This window comes from Petromyzon marinus, chromosome 59 (assembly GCF_048934315.1).
Source record: "Petromyzon marinus isolate PM22_M1 ecotype Great Lakes invasive population chromosome 59, UKy_Petmar_22M1.pri1.0, whole genome shotgun sequence".
Taxonomy (NCBI): domain Eukaryota; kingdom Metazoa; phylum Chordata; class Hyperoartia; order Petromyzontiformes; family Petromyzontidae; genus Petromyzon; species Petromyzon marinus.
Window position 1 is genome coordinate 12,801,446 of NC_133725.1, and position 23,051 is coordinate 12,824,496.

Below are 23,051 nucleotides of genomic sequence, written 5' to 3' on the forward strand. Positions count from 1 at the left end.
TTCAAGGGGGACGTCACAGTGACCATGATGCATGGGGGACTTCATGGTGGCCATGTTGCATGGGTGATGTACCGTTCGAATTTTGCCGTTCTCTGGTCTAACACCGACGAGACAAGGTCATAAAGAAGGCTGTCTCTGGTGCGGGCCAGTCAGTTTCAAAGACAATGCCCATATATTATCGGAGCATGTTTGTTTGCATATTTTTCCACAAGTACGTGTGGTAAATGCAGACTTGATGCCTTGCAAAAGGTATCTATTTGGTGTTTGAACATATTAACACCTGTTTTTTTGCCAGAAAGGGTAAAAGCTATTCTTATTTCATAAAATCCTTCTTGGCATATCTGTGTTATATTTATCTAATTCGTTAACCCCGTTTTCAAACCCAAGCAACCTAAGATGTCCTCAGAGCTGCATATAGCTGGACATCGAACAAAGATGGTCACTGCATGGCACGCTTTCAGATGTGCTTCTGCAGTCATCTGGAATGCTCTTCCGACATTAGGCAGCCACTGGAGCGATGCACTTTTAAATCAATAATTTTTGCGAACTTGTTAGTTTGTTGCCTTTCCCCCTCACTTCTGATTAGCAGGGCTGCCGAAGCACGGTTTAACATACGGACATAACTGGTATTGGCCAAAACATCCAAATCCCCTGCAAATTCCTCAAATTGGGATCACACAGCAGACGTAATGACAGCAGCGTCGCCCCCATTCTCTGTAAAGCATCTGCAGGAACCTCCTGAAAAGGAATCTTGAGACTTTTTGAGGCTGTGCTGCTTAAATGAAAGATCACCGACAGCTGTTGTTATTCTCTTGCCTGCAGCAATCCTGGCTCTCTTTGGCCCACAAATGACCCACCGGGAGAAGTTGGAGCTTGTCGCCATACAGGAAGTATGGTACTTTGCGCTCCGCAACAGATCCCGGGGACACAACAACGATGGATACGACGACCACGAACATCATTACATTCCGGTGAGACTCGCCACAAAGCCCCCGCCGTGGGGGCGGTCACAGGGCGCAGCAGTCGCGGGGTTCGTGGCTTCTTGTCATTGCAATTTAAGCACCAACCAACCAGAGAAAGCACACGTGCACTCTCCCACACACTTCACAATCAGAAGTGTATTTCCCAAGTTAAGCCCATTGAGCTAAAGAGCTTTTTTTAGGGTGACTCGGCCAGCAGACATCAGAGCATTCCACAATTACAGATTTAAGAAAACCAAACGCTTAATAAAAGCAATTATTTCGTAAAATAATGCTCACATGTTGTGATTTTCAAAATATAGTCAGTCTAAATTTGTGTAATTTTGTGCAGGTCCACCATGAGCACCTCCACTACCGCTATGAGGTGCTGAAGAAGATTGGGGATGGAGCTCAAAGCCAGGTGATCCGGTGCCTTGACCAAAAGATGAACACCCTGGTGGCAGTGAAGATCTTGAGATCACCATTGAGGTAAGAATTCAGAGTGGTGTCGTCACAAGGACGACGTTGTTGTTATGTCCAGTGCTGTGGGCGGCCGTGTGATGAGGTGGTGACAACTCGTGCCTCACGTAGAGGGTCCCCGGTTCGACTCCTGACTCGGGTGTCCTCCTGTGTGGAGTTTGTATGTTCTCCCCCTGTTCTGGATCAGTTCACTCTTACATTACATTAAGTCTTCATTTAACCCGGTAGATGCATTCCTGAAAAGTGCCGCATTAAGGGAAAGCACATTAAGCAAACATAATATCCCCATATATAATGTAACGATAAAGTTTTGCAAGATATAATACACGCACACAGTGATGTAAAGAGATCAATAACGGAGGGCATGCTGTCACGTCACGTGATCATTCCGCATTCCACCTACTGTGTCATACCGCTCAGCCTTGCAATTTTATAGCGGGCACATTCCACGTTATAATGGGCGCCTTCCTGCATTAGAACAGAAGCATTCCGGATTATAATGGGTGCGGTCCGTGTTATAACGGGAGCCTTCCACATTATCATGGGCACGTTCCACGCTATAAAAGGCGTGTTCCACGCTGTAATGGGGTTGTCCCATGTCATAACGGGCGTGTTACATGTTATAACGGGTGCGTTCTGCGTTATAGCAGCTACTTCATGGGACCTCCTTTGCCAGTACCAAAATATACTCCCAAAGAAGGTCCATGATGTAGCCGTTCACCCTGAGCTCTCATTACTCTGATAACGCTTGTCTTTGTGCTGTACACCTTTTGGCGTACTCTGGTCTAACATCGTTTTTGAGACGAGGCTCAAAAGAAAGCTGTCTCTGGTGTGGACCAATCAGTTTCAAAGACAATGCATATATTATCAGAGTATGTTTTTTGTTTGCATTCTGACCACAAGTATTATGGTTAATGCAGACATGATTCCTTGTAAAAGGTTTCAGTTTGGTGTTTTAACATCTTAACACCTGTTTTGTTGCCAGAAAAAAAGGGAAAATCTATTCTGATATTTTGGTACTGGCAAAGGAGGTCCCATGATATCCCACGTTATAATGCCTTGCTCTGTGAGAGCCACATTTAGTCACGACTCAGCTGTGGCTCAGTCTCTAAAACTCAGGCTCAGCTCTCGCTCAGCCGTGGTTTGGCTCAGGCTTGAGCCGCTCAGCTACTGTTAAAGATACATGAGTGGCTCAGCCGTGGCTTGGCTCAGCTTCTGGGAATCCTGAGTGTGGCTGGGGCCATGCTCGGAGTCGGCTCAATTCACACATTAGGGAATCACTACGTTCAGGCAACACCCCAAACCCCCTTCTATCCCTTGCTTATTTGATCCTCTTCCCGATCCTTTCTGGAACCTTCCATGAGCGCGGTACCGGAACTCACAATGCCATTACACTTGGGGAACGTATATTTATTTATTTAATTCGGAATAGAATTTGTTTCTGGTCATTCCTTTAGCAAGTCTAAGTCATGATTCATTTGTGGATTTTCTCTGCACAGCTCCAAGGATGATAAATTTCAGAGAAAGGAGCTCCAGATGGCTCTGGAACTTCAGGGCGAGGGCAGTGATGAGGAGTACAACGTCATCAAAGTCCTGAACCATTTTGACTTCAGAGGACACCACTGCATTGTCCTGGAGCTGTTGAAGTACGTACCATGTGTTCCCACCGCCCCCCCCCCCCCCCCCCCCCCCCCATAGCGTGGTTAACTACATTAGCTAAACTAAAACTTTTATTTAACAGGTAAAGCCCACTGCCCTATCAGTTATTTTTCACAAGCGGCCTGGCTACAAATGATAGCTAAAAAAAATGGCTGATGTGGAAATGTATAGCAGCCAAATACTCTAAACACATGTTTCTAAATGTGGAGGGACAAACCAGAGAACCCGGAGAAAAATCCACGTGACCAGGGGTAGAACATGCAAACTCAAAATATACATGCGTCACGGTCGGGATCAAAGCCCCGATCTCTTCCACACCAGGGGAGGGTGATAACGTCACACCACCGGGGCTAGATGTTACTTTTGGGATTCCTGTGCCACCCACGCATTGTGATACTGTGGAGCTGCAATGTGTCCCGGGTGCACGAGGCCACTCCTCTTTTCTCAATCAGCCCCGCCCACTTTTATATAGCCACGCCTCCACTCGATCAGCAGGTTGGCTGCAGCGCAGTGGTGACGCTTGTGCCCCTCGGTGAAAATCCCTGAGTTCGATTCTCAACTCGGACGCCTTTCTGCGTGGAGTTTGTATCTCCTAATGGATAATTCCACCACCCGGAAACAGAGCCAATGAAAGCAAGTGGACAGATGTGCTAACTGATTTGGTTTATCAACAAACCGATGACCTAAACCCACACTGAGCTATGAATCATATTAGTCGTGAATGTGCAAATATCATATTAATATTGTCGTTATCAGAATCCACGCAGTATTGCAGGGTATGACACTGACGCTGCTTCGTTGTTGTCATTGTTGTTGCTGCTGCTGCCTCTTTCACAGGGAGAGCCTCTATGATGTGATTACGGAAGCGGGGTTCCGGAAATTGCACATGGGGATGGTGAAAACTTACACCAGGGGCATCCTCAAGTTCCTTTGCCACACCAAGGCCAGGAGCATCATCCATGCAGACATCAAGCCAGTGAGTGGACACAGCAATCAGCGTGACTTTGTTCCGGAGTTGTGTCATTATTGGGGACTCGGTCCATAGAGAAAACTAACCACGTTGGTCACAGGGTCGATGTGTTAGCTCTGTCCGTCTATCTGGAAGGAAGCAGGGTCACCTTACCTCTGGTGATGATCTGGTATGAATTAAACTGTTGTGTAGAGTCGTGTCGCTATTGCGGGACTCACCACAGATAAAACCAGCAATGTAGATGACAGCGTTGCCCCAAACTTTGGGAAACACAAACCGGAGCCGAAAAGAATGATTTTCAAAACGTGCCAAACACGCGTTTGAACTGACAGCTGCCCGTTGTCAGCTTCCATGCTGTGAATGGAAAACTTCCCAAGACAAACGTGCGGTGGAAAGCGTCACGAAATCCGTGCGCCCTCGAGTGTGTTTTTTGGTCCGTAACTCGTTATCGGGCAGCTGTGAGCAACTAGGATAAGTTGTCTATAGAGCCGCACCCTTTTACTTAGATGGTGCTTCAGAGAGCTTTAAATGTGATGAGCCTCGACTAACATCGCTCATCTTGACGCATTTGAAAGGGGCACCCCCAGTGGCAGCTGTCAGAAAACAGCGAATGTTGCACTTGACTCAAGGTTGATGACGGCGCTACGCCTCACCTAGTTCCCCTGTTTAGTTTGCACCGTGGTACGTGATTGATCCACTGCTGGCTGAATGCTATCGGCGTAACCTCCGAGTGTGAATTACTTCTGCCTTTCTTCCTTTAGGAAAATGTTCTACTCAAGGATACCGTGACTGGCACCATCAGGGTCACGGACTTTGGCACCAGCTTTTTTGTGAAAAGGCAACGTGAGTAACCTCACCTGGGTGTGAGTTTCTGCGTGTAGGTGTGAGTTTCTGCGTGTGGGTGTGTCTGTGTTCCAGTGTGTGTGTGTGTGTGCAAGTCTCTTAGTGTCTGTACATGTGACAGTGTGTGATAACGATGCTGTTCATGACACAGTGAGTATACACACACACGTACTTATATATTCGTTGTTGTTGTGCAGCTCTGCATGTGGGTGGGACCCTGCCATACCTCTCTCCGGAGGTATTGCTGGGCTACAGATTAACGTGTGCAGTGGACATGTGGGCACTGGGCTGCACAGTGGCGGAGTTGGCGACCGGCAGGAAATTATTCCATTCGGACAGCCGCGATGACCACCTCCCGTGCTGCATGGAGGTATTTCCAACTGGACGTTCACCCGCTCGTGATTCCCCCCTCCTTTCTTGAAGTTGTAGGCTATGGGGGGGGGGGAGCCAGGAGAGGGGGGGCGATTGGCTACTTGGTGATCTGGCGAATGGCAGCCATCGTATGTTTTATGCGTGTACACGTGTGTGTCTTGAACGTGTGGGGGGAGGAGTGGTGTAGCGGTTAGCGTGCTCAGCTACAAACCCGGTAATGCGAGTTTGATTCCAATTCACGGCCAACATCAGTGAGGATTATCTGAACCGGTACTGGGCATCCCCTAGTACAAATCAGCCTCAAATGAGTACCTGGTGCCGTGTGCACCTGCTTCAATATGGCCAACTATCCCCTCTCTGTGTGTACCACAGTCCTGGCCCTCAACAGGTGCCGCTACTGTTGCTGCTGCTGTTTCTACTCACTACTAAAAGCACTTGCCCCTACAGTCTGCTGCGGCTACACGGGTGACTTTTGCCTTTATCTCAACCATGTGCAGATCCTTGGGTTGCCTCCAAGATGCATTATGTATGCAGCTCCTGACGGAATGCACTACTTTGGTTAGTTGAAGGGTGGGGCGAGCAACTGGACGGATTCAGTGTTAGGGTGTGGCCTGGAGCTGTTGTAGTATTTTGGGGGGGTGGCCATGCGGGGGGGCCTCTTTGTATTTTCAATTCCTTGGGTGAGTGGGTGTGTAAATGGGCGCGTGGGCAAGTGGGTAGGTGGGCAAAGTGGTGGTTGGTGACTGTGTGTCTCTCCTGCTGTGCATGTCTCCTGCAGATCGTTTGGGCATGATGTTCTCCCCAGTCAAGAGAAGGGTGCCAGGGAGCTTGTCACTTCACGGGGCACTCAAAAGCCACGACCCGGAGTTTGTTGACTTTGTCAGCTCCTGCCTGCGGTAAGAATCATCCCCCACCCCCTCCCCCCTCCCCATGAGGATTTCTCCCACCAAGGTGATCAACGATCGCCCTCCACCGATCACCAGGAAGATGTGGAGCTGAGTTAACCTGCCGATAACCAGTACCACCGGTGTTAAGATCGCCCTCTTTGGAGGTCCGTTAAAGATGCTCCTCGGCAGTGCGAGGCTCAGGGCATTATTAGAGTACCGCGTATTGAAGGATTGCCGCTGCTACCAAGACTACCGCTGATGCCGTGCGATCCTGGACCTCGTGGGAGAAGGGAAGGAACGTCAATCCTCTCACCACGCCTCTCTCAGCATGTGAGCCACGTGTGACCCCGGTGCGTCTCTCAACAGATGGGATCCGGATTGTCGTATGACGCCAGCGCAGGCGCTGGGTCACAGCTGGCTCCGGACCGTGGCCACCAGCACCACCAGCAACGCCACCGCCACCACCATTGCTGCTCCTGGCAGTGTACAGTGTTTTGGAGCTGCTGAGTGACGGTAAGCCATGAGTTGCTTGTCCAATGTTCAAGGCAGTCCATAGGGAGGTGTGGGGCCCGGGGCAAGTCACAATTAAATCGGAAGTATTACCAACAATACAGGGGTTTTTTCGGTTAGATCGCATAGATATACATGTGTTGTTAAACTCACCACTACCCAACACAGCCAATTAGTAAGGTGTATCATGTAAACAAAATGTGCCAATTAGTTACTAGATCAGCACACCAGTGTTGGAAAGTAAACCCACCACATTTACTATTCGAGTACGACATTTTGCCAGGGATTGCAACCAGCCTCATAAGGTGACGGCCAGAATTGTGGAGAAATACTCCTGTTTCGGTCTTAGTGATAAATGTGAATGTGATGTCATCATTTGTGAGCCAATCTGGTGCGAAAGCCTACGTGTTAAAAAGACATTTGATGTCTGACACCGTGACATCGAAGCACAGGGCCGCCAAAAGCACGGTGCCTGGGGCGGTTTCCTCAGTACACCGTACCCGGGGGATGGCTCTGCTCCCGTTAATGTATTTATATTTATTACTACTACCCTTATTTAGCCAGCATGAGCCTCACTCAGTCTCAAGACTCTTTTTCAGTAGAGTCCTGCCAAGTTGTTTGCAGTACAGAACAAATTTGCTTTTGCTACTGCTGCTATGTGATCCCAATTGAGTGATTTGGAGGTTCAATTTCTAACACTGGCGAGGATGTCCATCCAACACTGGTTGCGTGGCGTGTGTCAGGGTTCAGTTACGTGGAGGAAAATGCCAAACCCAAAGGAATGAAAGTTACATTTTAATGTACAATTTTATTGAGGGACTGTGTGTTGTCTTGGAGGGGTCTGGGGCTGTTTTTGTTGATGTTTTGCTGCCTTGCCCAAGTTTACATTTAGTGTTGAAAATCTGGCAGGATTTTATGTACTTTGTGCTTATGTGCTCAATTTTTTGTGACTTGCTTACATTTTTACACGTTGCACTCCTCTTGTTTGTTGTAACTTGCTGACCCTGTGCCTCGACTGCATATCTGTGAAAGAAGAGCTTCATAGCTTATCGGATTCCTCTTCATCCAGTCTAAATAATGTATTCTGATTTTGGAAACCAATGCAGGACAAAACGGGGGGGGGGGGGGTAGAACACACTCCACATTCCACACGGAGAAAGTGGCCCAAGTATGGGAATCAAACCCAGGTCCCTCTTTGACTGAGTTCCAGCCCTGCTGCCTGCAAACGAACACATGTACAGTTCAAACCCCACGTATACATTCGGTTATATACGGATGTATTTTTATAATTGGTTCCTGGGTGAGGACAAATAATGAGGCAGCCATATCTTTACCATGTAGCCCTTCATCCTTTGTGATATCGCAAGACTAATGCCCATTCTGTAACCAGACCCACGATGGGCAAAGGTATGCTGCATTATTGCACCATCGTTATTAGCCTGGTCAATCTATCTCTGCACACAGTCCGTACGCGGACGATGGTGGGGGGGGGGGGGGGCTGTGATCTCTGCTGTAGCAGGAAGTTGGAACGGTGTCGTGCGCATCTCTTTATAGAGCGGAGCCGGCCCTGCCCCCATCCTCCGCGCTTGCCCTGGCCTCTAAATGGAAGCTGACGTTTGTGGTGGAAGAGGAGACCCTGGTGGAGGAGCTGGTGGTGCAGGAGGAGACCCTGGTGGAGGAGCTGGTGGTGCAGGAGGAGACCCTGGTGGAGGAGCTGGTGGTGCAGGAGGAGGAGACCCTTGTGGAGGAGCTGGTGGTGCAGGAGGAGGACACCCTGGTGGAGGAGCTGGTGGTGCAGGAGGAGACCCTGGTGGAGGAGCTGGTGGTGCAGGAGGGGGAGGAGACCCTGGTGGAGGAGCTGGTGGTGCAGGAGGAGACTCTGGTGGAGGAGCTGGTGGTGCAGGAGGAGACCCTGGTGGAGGAGCTGGTGGTGCAGGTGGAGGAGGAGACCCTGGTGGAGGAGCTGGTGGTGCAGGAGGAGGAGACCTTGGTGGAGGAGCTGGTGGTGCAGGACGAAGAGGAGATGGAGGGGGAGACAGAGGAGGTGGAGATGAAGAAGGAGCAGGAGGAGGAGATGGTGGTGCAGGAGATGGTGGTGGAGGAGAAGGAGATGACAAGGAAAGAGGATCAGGCGATGGTGATGCAGGAGGAGAAGAGGAAGCGAGGGGGCCTGGCCCGCATAGGGAGAACCATCCGTTCACTCCTCCGACGCGCGCTGCTGTGTGGTGGCCGGTCCACCACACAGTAGAGGTGGTGGTCATGGATCGTTGTGAACCACGACCACTATCACCACACCCACCACATGCACACTCCACACATACACCCCCCTGTGATACCCACCACCCACCACACACACCCTGCACCCACCAACCCCGTGACACCCACCACACACTACACAAAGGGCTAGGGGTTTAGAGGGTTAGGGGTTTATAAAGTTATGGGTTTAGAGGTTTTGGGGTATTTTGGGGATAAGGGGTTTATATGTTTAGGTATTTCGAGGGTTATAGGGTTTAGGGGTTGAGAGTGTTAGGGGTTTAGGGGATTCTAGAGTTAGGGGTTTAGAGGGTTAGGGTTTTAAGGGTAAAGGGGTTTAAAGGGTTAGGTGTTTAGAGGATTAGGCTATTAGGGGTATAGGGTTTTAAAGAGTTAGGGGTTTAGGGGTTAAGAGGGTTAGGGATTTAGAGGGTTTTGAATTTAACGATTTTGTGTTTAAGGGTTTAGGTTAGGGGTTCAGTGGGTTAGAGGTTTGGGGGTTTATGGGTTAGGATTTTAGAGAGTGATGGGTTTAGACCGTTATGGTTTTAAGGGTAAAGAGGTTTTGAGGGTTGAGTTTTAGAGGGTTACAGTTTAGAAGGTTATGGTTTTAAAGGGTTCTCGGTTTAGATAATTAGGTGTTTAGAGGGTTTATGGGGTTTGATTGTTAAAGGGTTAGTGGTTTAGAGGGTTAGGAGTTTATAAGGTTATGGGCTTAGGGGTTTAGAGGTTTTGGGGTTTTTAGGGGGTAAGCAGTTTAGAGGTTTGGGGGGTTTTAAGGGTTATGATGTTTAGGGTTTGAGCGTATTAGGGGTTTTGAGGGTTAGGGTTTTAGTGGGTTAAGGGTGTAGAGGGTTAGGGGATTAGAGGGTGAGGGGTTTAGAGGGTTGGGGTTTTCAAGGTATTTGGGTTAGGATTTCAAACGGTGAGGAGTTTAGACGGAGAGGGTTTTAAGGGTGAAGGGGTTGAGGTCTTTATTTGGTAGAGTTTAGGTTATGGGTTTAGAGGGTTAAGGGTTTAGAGTTACTGTCGGTGTTTAGAGGTTTAGGGGGTTTATTGGTTTTGATTGCTCGGTGTTTTGGTTTACAAGGTTACGAGTTTGAGAAGGTTATGGGTTTAGAGGTTTCGGTGTTTCGGGGATTAGAGGTTTATAAGGTGAGGGGTTTAAAGGGTTATGGTTTTACAGGTTTATGGGTTTAGACAATTTGGGGTTTAAGGGTTTAGAACAGGGGTGGGCAAATTTTTTGACTCGCGGGCCACAATGGGTTCTAAAATTTGACAGAGGGGCCGGGCCAGGAACAGATGGATGGAGTGTTTGTGTGAACTAATATAAATGGCATGTAAAAATAATAACATGAAAGGATTTGGCCTTTAACAGGTAGCAAAGCATTTATTTGCAAGGCAATTTAACAAATTGTACGAACATGAACATACAAAAACATGTCGTAACTCCCGGTCAAAGTCCGCCATCTAATGGGGAAATGGGGGCATTACAGGAGAAAGGTAAAATTTAATTTAGTAATAATAATATTTGTACAAGTTCGGCGGGCCGGATTAAAAAGCCCAACGGGCCGTATACGGCCCGGGGGGCGTGCTTTTCCCATGTCTGGTTTAGAAGGTTAAGGGTTTAGACAGCTAAGAGTTTTTGGGGTTTATGGGTTAGGGTTCTAAAGGGTGAGGTGTTTAGACGGTTGGAGTCTTCAGGGTAAAGTCCTTTAGAGAATTTGGTGTTTAGAGGGTTAGGGATTTAGAGTGTTAGGGGTTTAGTGGTTTGAGAGTTGAGGGTTTAACACCTAGACTTTCACAACTAATATTGGGTTAGTCTCCAACACTAAATGGCACTTTTTGTTGATGTGACAAATTTTCCTAATTGGCTGTGTCAGGTGGTGGCTGGTTTAACGACACATTTATAGTTACACAATCTAACCCCAAAATTTTTTTTATGGGTTTAGAGGGTTAGGGGTTTAGTGGGTTATGTGTTTAGAGGGTTAGCATTTTAGGGGTATAGGTGTTTTAAGGGTTAGGCATCTAGAGGGTTAGTTCTTTAGAGGGTTGGGGTTTAAATGTGTTGGGATTAGATTAGGGATTTAGGGTTTTAGAACGTTAGGGTTTTGAGGGTTAGGGTTTTAGAAGTTGAGGATTTAGAAGGTTGTGAGTTCAGAGGGTTAGGGGTCTAGAGGGTTAGTTCATTACAGGGTTTTGGTTTAGATTGGTTGGTATTTAGAATATTAGGGATGTAGGGTTTTAGAAGCCTAGAGTTTCAAGGTTTAGAGGGTTAGGGATTCAGAGGGTTGAGGGTTTGATTTTTAATGGCTTCGAAGGTTAGGGTTAAAAGACTAAGGGGTTTGGAGAGTGAGGGGTTTTTGGTGGGTTAGGGTTTTAAGGGTAAAGGGTTTGAGAGGGTTAGCGGTTTAGATGGTTATGGGTTTAAATGGTTAGGGATTTAGATAGTTACGGGGTTTAGAGGTTTTAGAGGGTTTTATTTGTTCGAGGTTTAGTGGTTAAGGTCTCTGTGCGAGTCCAACAGGTTTATTTTAGTCTATGGTAAGATAAAAACAGTTCAGTTTAATTTGTATATATTTAAACAATTTGTTTACCTTCCCTGTCGTGTTTTTGTATTGTATTTTTGTTATGTTCTGACCCGCCCGATTGGACGTCTGTGAAAACAGATCGTTATAGCTCATCAGATTCATCCAGTATAAATAAATATTCAGATTAAAATTCTATTGACCTCTGTGCGAATCTATGGATTTCTGTGTGAGTTTTTCGGTCTCTTGAGTGTATGGATCTCTGTGTGAGGCTATTGGTCTCTGTGCATGTCAAAAGGACTCTGTGTGAGTCTATGGGGTTGCTGTGTGAGTCTGAGTGTCTGTAGGAATGCATGGGTCTCTGTTGGAGTCTATGGGTTTCTGGGTATGGTTGTTTGTGCGAGTTTTACATGCACAAATGGAACTTAAAAAGGTCATTGAGGGTTGCAGAATCCAAATTGAATATTAAGTTCCCCGCAGTGCAAGCCAGCTCCCTAGTCGTGTCATCAAACAGCCCCTGTAATTCTTTATAATAAAAGACTTACTCCAAGAAATCCACACTGAGTCACAGTAGGGTCCTGAATTGGGGTTTTATTTTATAATCTTTGGTTTTATTCGGTTAAGTCACGTAGGTAAAAAATAAATTAAAATTAAATAAAAGAATAAATTAAAACACGACGTTTCGAAGGCAACACAAGCTTCCATCTTCAGGTGGAAACAGTCACAGCAAAAAATCGCTGCACCAAGTGGCGAGGCTCTGGAAACCTCTGGCTTAAATACAGGTTATGGGAGGGGGGGGGAGGAGCCATGTAGGGGGACCTTGGTGGGGTGAGGGGCTGACTTAATCCGTCTTTTGTTGTGTAGAGGGTGTGGGGGGAGGGTCACTGTGTATGTGCAATAGAAACGGAAAAATAGAAAAAAATTAAAGATCGGCAAGAATGTGCTGTAAGGTGCGGAGTAGAAAACCGTGGAAATAGAAAAGCTTAAATGCAGGTTAAGGGGGGGCGGGTGGGAGGAGCCATGTAGGGGGACCTTGGTGGGGTGCGGGGCTGAGTTAATCCGTCTTTTGTTGTGTAGAGGGTGCGGGGGATGGGTCACTGTGTATGTGCAATAGAAACGGAAAAAAAATAGAAAAATTAAAGATCGGCAAGAATGTGCTGTCAGGGGGAAGTAGAAAAAAGGGAAATAGAAAGTTCGGAAGGAATATGCTTGGTATACCACTACTTGAAATTGCTGTTAGAAATTAGTTGACGGTTGGTATGATTTAAAACGTCCTTCCAGTGGTTGCTTAATTTGAAACTATCCTCTCGGTTGAAGGTATGCCTGTATTTGTATATCTGAATGGCTTGGTGAACACATCTCTGGTGATAACCTATAGGTTTACAGAGAACCTTGGTATCGGAGAAGACAATCTCATGATCACCCATAGCGTTGTGACAATGATCAGCCACAGCAGAAGAATTCGTTCTGCCGTGTTTCAAATCTCATTTGTGCTCGCGAATTCGGTCAGAGACATGTCGCTTTGTCTCCCCGATATAGCAATCACCACAGGTACAACTCAATTTGTAAACCCCGGGGTACTGTAAGTCAGGAATGACATCCAGGATCAATTTAAAGATCATACTCGGCATTCTGAAGGTCCTCCGTGGTCTGACAATGATCACGTTGCCATGTTTACGCTTCTTACAAATATTTTTGCCCTGTTGAATCGATCACCAAACCCAAGTGACGGTAATGTTACGGTAAAAAAAAATCTCAGTGGGTGACCTCTGGGCAGAGCATGACCTTGCAAACAGACGACCAATCGAGTGAAATAAACATGGGAAACGCACCTCGATGAACAAGCTGACTTCCCTGTGTGTTTGGACAAACTCATTCATCACAGGCAAAACGAACATGTCCCGAATGCCCACGTCCTTCAGGAACTGCATCTGGAGGTGTTGGCACACCAATTGCATCACCTAGCAAAAGAGGAAAACAGCAGGAACGACGTGAATACATCATCGCCATGCAGCAGTCTACGCCCGTCAATTTCTCACAGCGGTAGTAAGGTCCTTAGGTGTCTGGGAGCACAAGGCAGGTGCAGGTGGGTGAGTCATAATTTCCATCCCTGACGCCAAAACTTATTTCAGGCTGTGCAAGAGATAATGACATGGGTTAATTGTCACACAAGCCAATTAGAAAGCTGCCATGCTGTTAATGGTTAGTAAACTGAACTCACAGACCATAGGTCGCTAAATGGGTACACCACAGTTAGCTGATCGGCAAGTCACGTGTGATGCAGCAAAGTGTGGCTTTCAGCCGGCTCTTCCAACACATCTGGTCAACGTGGAAAAGTAGAATATGGGACCTTCCTGGTGTGGACTAATCAGTTTCAAAGACAATGCATATATTATCAGAGCATGTTTGCATGTTCACCACAAGTACGTGTGGTTAATGCAGACAGGATTCCTTGAATGAGGATTCTGTTTGGTGTTTTAACATCTTGACACCTGTTGTATTGCCAGAAAGGGTAAAACCTATTGTTATATGGAAAAGTAGACCAAATACTCGTAAAGAGTTCGCTCTCATGAAAGTCTTTTCACCAGCGGTGGTGTGACCAAGCAATTGCAGAGCTGCACTTTTATATAAGTCAGGTCAGAGCCAGATACACATTGGAGGATAAACATCCCACGGTGGCTGGGCAATTGTTGTGCAATAATGTCAGGTCAAACTTACTTAGGATATTTACAGGTGCATTTTATTCATGCCGTATATATTAATGCACACATTGTGTAGTAGTGGTATTATTATTAAACTCACCTTTAATGACGATGACCATAAACATGATTAAGAGTAACTAGTAATGAATGTGCGACTGTACGATGTGGACGTAGCGGAGGGGCCCCCCACGGTGAGCGGTGACGCAACGCGCGCAGTGGCCCGCGTCACGTGGTTGGCACCTCACGTGCACAGAGCGAGGCAGGCAGAGCCAGAGGGGCGGGGGGGCGGCGTTGCCTAGGCGACGTTGGCGTCCTCGCGGTCTACTCCACGGTCAAGCTGCGTGTCACTTGGTGACCCCCCCACCGCCTTTTACTGGACACCTGTGAGTGAGAGCTTGATAGCGCTTCGGATTTCTCCAGGGTCAAAACAGATTTTGATTCCCAGTACAGTGTGCACAGCACCTGTACGACGGGTCCTCGTTTAACGCAGTAGATGCGTTCCTGAAAAGTGCCGCGCTAAGCGAAAACTATTTCCCCCGTAATGAATGTCCAAGCGCAGTCAGAATTGGGTTACAAACAACTTGAGGGGACGCCGCCGCGTTACCGTCTCGTCTCGCTCAACCGCGCAGCTCAAGAAAGTAGTTCGGCGTCGACTGCTCACAAGTCGCCTTATGGCGGTGCGCGTTCCCTAAATGAAGGCAACCGCGTTATAGCGTGAACACGCGGGACAGACCCAGTTGTCGTGTGCGGGTCAACTCCCTGAGATAAACTTGCTGCCGACTTCATGCGTTGTATACGCCCAGTGCTCAGCCAATTGTTGTGAGCGTCGCTCCTCTGTCCTCTGTTGTTAATGGAGGGAGACTGCGCCCAACTGCCAAGTATCATCCTTCGCGAGCCTCTTCAAAATGCTCACCTTGACACCGCTGGAAGCAGCCATCGGACTTGACCTCACCCCACAACAGTGCAAGTTTAACCGCTCAACATTAAAACACAACGATGGGTCGCTTGCACCAATCGCACAACATCACAGCGTTGACTCTCAACTGTTACTTGTGTAGAGGGGGTCAGATTGTCCAGACATTCGGTTGATACTAATAGGGTTTATTTTTCCAGTATTGTAGATTATTTGAATTACATTTGTTTGGGCGTCAGGGTGGTGCAGTGGTCACGCCCGTGCATGGCATCTTCTGAAGGAGTGCCTGGCATCGCTTTCCTAATTCTGGTCCCTTTCTCTGCATGGGTTTACTCCCATAGCAAAACAACAACAAAAACATACACTGTAACTGGTACTAGCCAAACATCTGGGATTGTTTTTGTTATGCTGCCTTGCCCAAAATGGCATTTGGTGATAAAAAAATTTGGCAGGAATTGATGCACTAATGCAATTTGAACTCTTATATATTTTCATTTCATGACTTGCTTAGCGTTCATATTCTTGGTAAAGTCACGTAAATAGAAAACAAGAAATAAAATTCAAATTAAATAAAAAAATAAATTAAAAAATAACAAATAAAAAATAAATTGAAAATAATAAAAGCAAAAAACCCAGGACGTTTCAATCGCAACACAAGTGGTCTTTATTTTATTGTTTTTTGTTTTCTATTTACGTGACTTTACCGAAAGAACCAAGAATATGATTTCCTGCAGTCACGAAAGTTTTAAGTCAAAATTTGCTTCGCGTTCCTTTACTTTGCCCTCCTATCTGTTTGTATTGCTGTTTGTTGTTGTAACTTTCTGACTCGCCCCGACTGGACATCTGTGAAAAAAAGAGCTTCATAGCTCATCAGATTCGTCCAGCCTAATTAAAGATTCTGATTCTAACATTAACTGACCCAGTTTTCGCGCAGATATCATGGCCAGGATGCGGAACAAAGGGACCCCCGGTCACACTCACGTGGAATGCCTAGGGCATTGCACAGCAATTAAATGGACTAGTTTTGTGAGATTTATTTGGTGGCTTAGGGAAGGCCTTTATTCAACAATGTATATAATGGCCGATAAGAATTTTTATAGTTATACACCATAGCCCACGATTTCCTGCACCGTTCATTCACTTGAGGAGACTGCGCATGGTGGAGATGGATTACCCTCGGTATCCTGTCCCAAAGTAATTCCAGTGGTTCAGGTAGTGGAAGAGTTGCTAGAGCTTCTGGTTCTTGCCGAAGCCTTGTGACTTTGGGATGAGAGCGTGGTAGGATGAGTGAAGCGTAGAGCTAAAGCTCCTGGAACATCCTGTACCCAAACAACACCAAACATTCAAAATCTTACAATGCTGCTGTTCCAGCACGAACAACATAACAATGAACACATTTTAACAAATTCAACGTAATGCAGGTAATTGAGTGGCTCGAGGTTAATTTCAATGTCAGAGCACCGAGCCAATGCCATTGAGGTCCTCCATTCAAAATTCAGTGAGCCATCTATCAACAAACGTTCCTGCGAATTAAGTGCAGGAATGCTGTGGTCTCAACTTGGTCACCAATGGCTGCACAGTAAACATCATGTCAAATGTGTTTTTGTTCACTGAAGCATATCCCAGCTCTGAGGGTTTGAATTCCATTTGACGTGTAATGAATTATCTTCAGCTTGGATTTCTGGTAAAGCACATCAGTGGCAACTTGTCTCTGAACCAGGGGTTCCTTGTTCGACAAACTGTGTTTCTGGAACATTCAAGCATCCTCAAGTGCCGTGGATAAGTAAGAGTTTTATCGTTCCACTATTGTTTTGTTGACTGTATCAGCTTTAACAGGATTTGCCCAAAACGCCTTAGCAAGGAAGGATGAGTCTTTGTAAGTTAGCAAATAGAGAGGGTGGAGACCTCAGCATGTAGACATCTCAACCACAACTCTACCTGGTCTCTGTTATTTATTAAATGAGCCAGCCCTTGCCACACTGAGGTTATACGAATGAACCTTGCATGCCACAGACAGGGCAGTGAACGGCAGTTGCTGCTATTGTTTTGGTTGTTTGTAGCTTTTTTTTGTACCCAGCGATGGCAAGCTCGTACTCCGAGTGCCCATAGAAGGAGGCTGGGTCAAAGATGACGGGCCCTTCATTAATCTCTGCAGCATTCCCAGTCCATATATCACTGTGGAGCAGTGCCAGAACCACCTCTACGTCCCGGAAAAAATCCCCCAACCGAAGCTGCACACCACGCAAAAAACAACACCGCTTTATTCATGATAACGTTTTTTTCGAGTTAGATCGCATAAATTTACATGCGTCGTACACCCACCTCCAATTGCAATGAGGCAATTGCCAGAAGTCAGAACGCTTCTGGCAATTGCTTGATGATGCTGGTTGTAATCACCAGCGAAAGGTCGTACTCATTTTAAAATGTTCCGCGTTTCCTCTCTAACACACCAGAGTGCCGAAGCAATAACATAAATGGCACGTTCTGTTCATGTCAGAAACATTACTAATGGGCGATCTAAGCCAAAAAAAACTTTATCATGAATAATATTGGTCGCGAAAGCCTGCGTGTGAAACACCACTTTACCTTTAAAGTCACCTCGAAAACCCACTGCGATCAAATGGGTTTCCCATATGGCTGTGCACATGATGAGCTACACTGCTGCATGTATTAACTCTTTCCTGCTCAGAGATGACCGCAAGTTGCGGGGTGCATCCCGTTCACCGCTGAATCTCGTGTACGTCATCGGAACGTAATAGGAAGTAAATATTAATTAACTTTATTAGTACCGAGGATCCCACAAGGCCGTGCGGGAACGTGTGTAGCACAGTTTGGTACCAGCTATAATAGAGTGCTGTCCTGTTGCTACGGTGCTCTGCGGCGAGTACAATGTCTTTAAAAACAACGGCGCTATGCCTCTCTAAATAAAATTACCGCTGAACCGCTTGCGGGTTCCGAGATTCGGTGGTGAACGAGACCCATCCTGAAATGAGCAGTCGTCTCGGAACAGGAAAGGGTTAAGGGCGAGAGTGAAACAGCTTACGAACCTGAAGCCGAGACCAGAGCTCGCGGGTTTCCCGTTCACCGTAGTCCTTCTCTATCATGTCCAGCTGAAGCTGCAGTTGCTGCCGTGAGAAGAACGTCACCCAGTCCTCCTGCCACTCATTCAGCTGGTGGCATAAATATAGTTTTATTACGGACATTTAGAAACATAAGCAAATAATACCTACTTTATTTGGCCAATCCTTGACCTAAAACAGTGATATTCACTCATTTTCGGAGGGGGGCCACTTTCGCGAATAAGACATTATCAGTGAAAGAGCCATCTCACATTTGAAACCATTGGGGGGTTTGACAGCATGATGGGGTGTTTTCACTTGTGTGTATTGTCGGGGACTGCACGTCAGGGGTCGCAGTAAAAAGGACACCAGGGACTGCCACCGGCCCACGGGCCTTGCAATGAAGAACACGGACTTAAGATGTCACCCAGAAACGTTGAATTTTACGTACAAATGGCTGGGTAATTCTTAAGACATAATTCGACACTCATGTTATGTACCGATTATCATGCTGTAGTCTTTGAACATCTCATTTTAGCCACCAATTGATATCCTCATAAAAAAATTACAACAGCATTGATCCTAACGATAGGTTCTGCGCTTAATTCCCACACCTCCGTTTAGCACGGTTGGCTATGTACGGTGGAAAGGAAGTTCAACATACATTCATACAAGTCTCTCAAACCCGGCTGAGTGTAATTGGTAATTAGCGAAAACATAACTGATTACGTGAACACTGGTTATGCAAGATCGATCTCTGAGGGAACTTCAGTGATATCTGGTGATGTCAGTTGTAACTGTGTGCCCTGTTATCAATGGTACAACTGTGTGCAATGGAAGAAAATATATGCATTTTTTTATCAAATATATTGTTTTATAAATTTGTGTACTTGCACAAGATAAAATGTACGCCAATCTAGTTCTTCTTAAAATGTAACCTTAAACCAATGTTACCATCATCAGTGGTTAATAGAATATTACACAAAGGACTCTCATATTTCTACGATGTAATACTAATTAGACTGACATCTGAACAACAGCTGATTTCACCGCTCCATGATAAAACTAATTTAATCAAGTAAACATTATTGCCGTTCCTATAAAACTTTGGTCACCCAGGCTGTCCTTCAACAAAAGGGTATATTAAATCTATAACATAGTTTTTTCTGGGTTAGATCGCATAAAAATGAATGAGCCGTTAAACCTACCACCACCTAACAGCCAATTAGTAAGGTTGTCACGTAAACGGAACATGCCAATCCGCTACTTGAACAGCAAACCGAAGTGTTGGAGAGAAAATCCACAACATTTACAATCTGAGTATGACGTTTCGCTGGTATTTACAACTATCATCATTAGGTGGACAGCCAAAATCATAGAGAAATCCTCCTGTTTCATTCCTTGGAGGGATAGATGTGATGACGTCACTTGTGAGCCCTTCACGAATTGGAATGTTCTGTTTATGTGACAAACCTTACGAATTGGCTGTCGGTGGCGGGTTTAACGACAAATTTATATTTCAACGATCTAACCCAAAAAAAAACGATATTATGGATGATATTGGCCGCGAAAGCCTACGTGTTAAACGGGTATATTCAAATTTAAATGGGCTACAACCAGTTTCATGACTTTAAAGCGGAGATCACATGTGGGATGTAACCACAGCATATAGCCGTATGAAACCCACATACTCTACATCCTCCTGCCCAGGGTCTATACCTGTTGGGAGAAATTCAAGACTGAAATTTTTATCAAAATCTGTAAAACACATGAGAACCTTAATTTAGCAGTCTCAAACTGACTGGGACCCCTGTCGTGACGGAGCAGCTGAACATTGCACAAAATCATCAACGCATATACAGATATATACCAAGGGTGACCAACTTTCCTGACCCTACCAGCAGCATACCATAATCTTCAGATGGCCGCGGGAGCCACAAGAGATAAAGATTAGCCATACAGAAGTTGACTCGTGTCGACTGGCTGTGGAATTTTGACTTTAGAAATCTCAGTGCCCTGGGAGTACTCATGGCCTGCCTCCGATACCAGATTGTTCTCACTTCATATAAAGTTAAATTGAAGAGTTACAAATTAGCAGCGCCTCTGCAGAGCCACACTTGAACTGCCCAGGAGCCACATGCAGATGCCGAGCAATGGTCTGGCCAACCATGGTATTTTCTGTACATTATAGACTTGTAAATCTAGCGTATATAAATAATTAGCTGAAAACATTTATTTTAGCATTTACTCTATTGCCCTTTAATGAATGAATAGCAAAACTACATGAACTCTCTCCTAAAGCCTTCTTTTGGCTAGCAGACCTTGACATTTATCTCCTGAACATATTGCGATTATATTCTTGGTTCTTTCGGCAAAGTCACGTAGAAGGGAAATAATACAAATAAAACATAATATAATAAAATTCTCACGACATTTCGGCCACAACGCAAACAGCCGTCCTCAGGTGAAGAAACAGAGCTGTCGGAAAGACAGCGTCTTAATGAACACTACCCAGCGTTCATTAAGACGCTGTCTTTCCGACAGCTCTGTTTCTTCATCTGAGGACGTCTGCTTGCGTTGTGGTCGAAACTTCGTGAAAATTTTATTATATAATGTTTTATTTGTATTATTTTATTATTTCCCTTCCACGTGACTTTACCGAAAGAAACAAAAATATGAATCCCTGCAGTCACGAAAGCTTTAAATCGAAAAATATTGCGATTAGCAAAAATATAAAGGGACGCAATGTTGAATGCTCTAAGTCTCCTTTGCAGAAGAGTTTGCCCTGATGGACTTAAATACAGATACTTTTAATAGCCATAATTCATATATTACCCAACATAATTCATATTCTGAAAAGTACATTGCACACACATGAACAATACAGTTCCCTTCATCACAAAGATGGCTAAAACAAAGAGATGAATGTGATTAGGTGTGGAAAAGCATGACCGCTGGCTGGCTAGTTGTGTTCATGTATGAAATAATGACAGCATGTGTCTATCTCATTCACTAGCTCAATCGCTTGATTTTTACGATTAATAAACAGCTGTATGAAATGTGTGTTTGTTTACACACAAATCGCCTGTTTACACATATTCATTAGATCCGATTAGCATGCCTACTCTCAGTGCGAAGGAATGTCAACATAATACATAGTTGACATGATGCTAGGGTTGGATCGGTGGGCCTAGTTTTCCACATGTTTTACATTTTCATGATTCAATACCGATAGTTTCTCTTCCTTGTGAAGCCTCTCTCCAATCTTCCTGTTGTGAAGGTGCATTTCAGCCAGATGCTGCCCCAACAAGCCTGAGCCCCTGTCAGAGTGTACAACACAATAGACCTGTCAAAGAAAACATTAACTTTATCATGTCAACAAACCCCAAGTAATAATTCATATGCAAACTAAACTACATCATATTTGTCCAGGTGGTCTGTGGCCAAGAACCTCGCTTGAAAATACGAATATATCAGTTCACATTCTGGTTTAGGTGACTCAAAACAATATTCTTCTGGGGTTTATACAATGAGTGTTACTTCCTGGGAAGTCAATCCTATGTAGACTATAAATGAAACCATTTTTTATATTACCAGAGCTATTTTTCAGAACCGACCTGGCCACAAATGATAGCCTAACGAAGTGGCTTATCACATGGAAATGTATAGCAGCCAAATGCTCAAAATACTCATGTTTCTAAATGTGCAGGGAAAAACTGGAGAAACCGGAGAAAAATCTGCACGACCACGGGGAGAACATGCAAACTTAAAATATACAGCAGGCGTCAAGGTCGGGATCGAACCTACGAAGTCCAATATACCAGGCGAGGCAGTTAACATCTCCTAGCCACCATGGCGCCCCATTCTCTGACTTATCCACCCACCCACCCACTCGTAAAGCCACCCACTCACTCACCCTGCCACGTACTGAATCTCTAAACCAACAACTCAACCACCCACTCACTCACCCTGCCACGTACTTAATCTCTAAACCAACAACTCAACCACCCACCCACTCATCCAACCTCTCACTTACTAAACCAGCCACTCACCAACCCACCGACCCACTCATCCACCTATTCACTTAAAATAGTTCAACTACAATTGAATTATTTTAAATTCACCAGGCAAGGCCCACTGAGCTATATAGATCCTTGTCGGAAACGACGTGGCAAACAAATGATAGCTCAAAGAAGTGGCTTATCACGTGGACATTTATAGCAGCCAAAGCCTCTAAATGTATATTTCTAAATATGCATGAAAAACTCGGAGGTCCCAGAGAAAAATCCATGCAACCACAGGGAGAACATGCAAACTCCAAATATACAGGCGTCACGATCGAGATCGAACCCACGATGTCTTATACAAATGGCGAGGGAGTTAACATTCCGCTACCCTGGCGCTCCACTCTGACTCAGCCTCCCACCCACCCACTCAAACACCCAGCCAAGCACTCATGAACCCAATCACCGTGGCACCCACTTAATCGCGAAACCCACTCACTCATCAACACACCCAGCCACTCACTTAACCACTTACCTACGAACCCACCTGCATACCCCCCACTCACTAACTCAACGACCCACTCACTCAACACTCCACTAACCCACCCAATCACCTATTCATGCCCCAAATCACACACTGACCCATTCACCCACTTAATCTATAACTCATGCACTCATCCACCCACCTGCTCACCAGCCACTTATCTACTCACCCACCCACTCATCCTGCCACCTACTCAACCTCTAACCCACCCACGCACCGAACTACCCACCTACCCAATCACCCATCCAATAAACTACAACTAAACTATTTTGTATTTTACCAGGTAAGCCCCACAGAGCTATATAAAACATTTTAGAAGTGATCTGGTTACAACTGATACGTGAACGAAGTGGCTTATCAAGCTGACA

General features: G+C 45.7%; 1 long non-coding RNA gene across 2 annotated transcripts; it reads right to left on the minus strand.

Moving 5' to 3' along the window:
* Window positions 1–15,248: 15,248 nt before the first annotated feature.
* LOC142905867 (uncharacterized) lies at window positions 15,249–21,597 on the minus strand. 2 transcript variants are annotated; one of them, XR_012929869.1, is made up of 3 exons: window positions 21,365–21,585; window positions 18,124–18,246; window positions 15,249–16,395 (listed from the first exon to the last, which is right to left on the minus strand). It is a non-coding gene; the product is annotated as an uncharacterized LOC142905867 (long non-coding RNA). The 2 variants fall into 2 exon arrangements; XR_012929870.1 differs by lacking the exon at window positions 15,249–16,395 and adding an exon at window positions 16,409–17,307 and having other exon boundaries at window positions 21,365–21,597.
* Window positions 21,598–23,051: the final 1,454 nt, after the last annotated feature.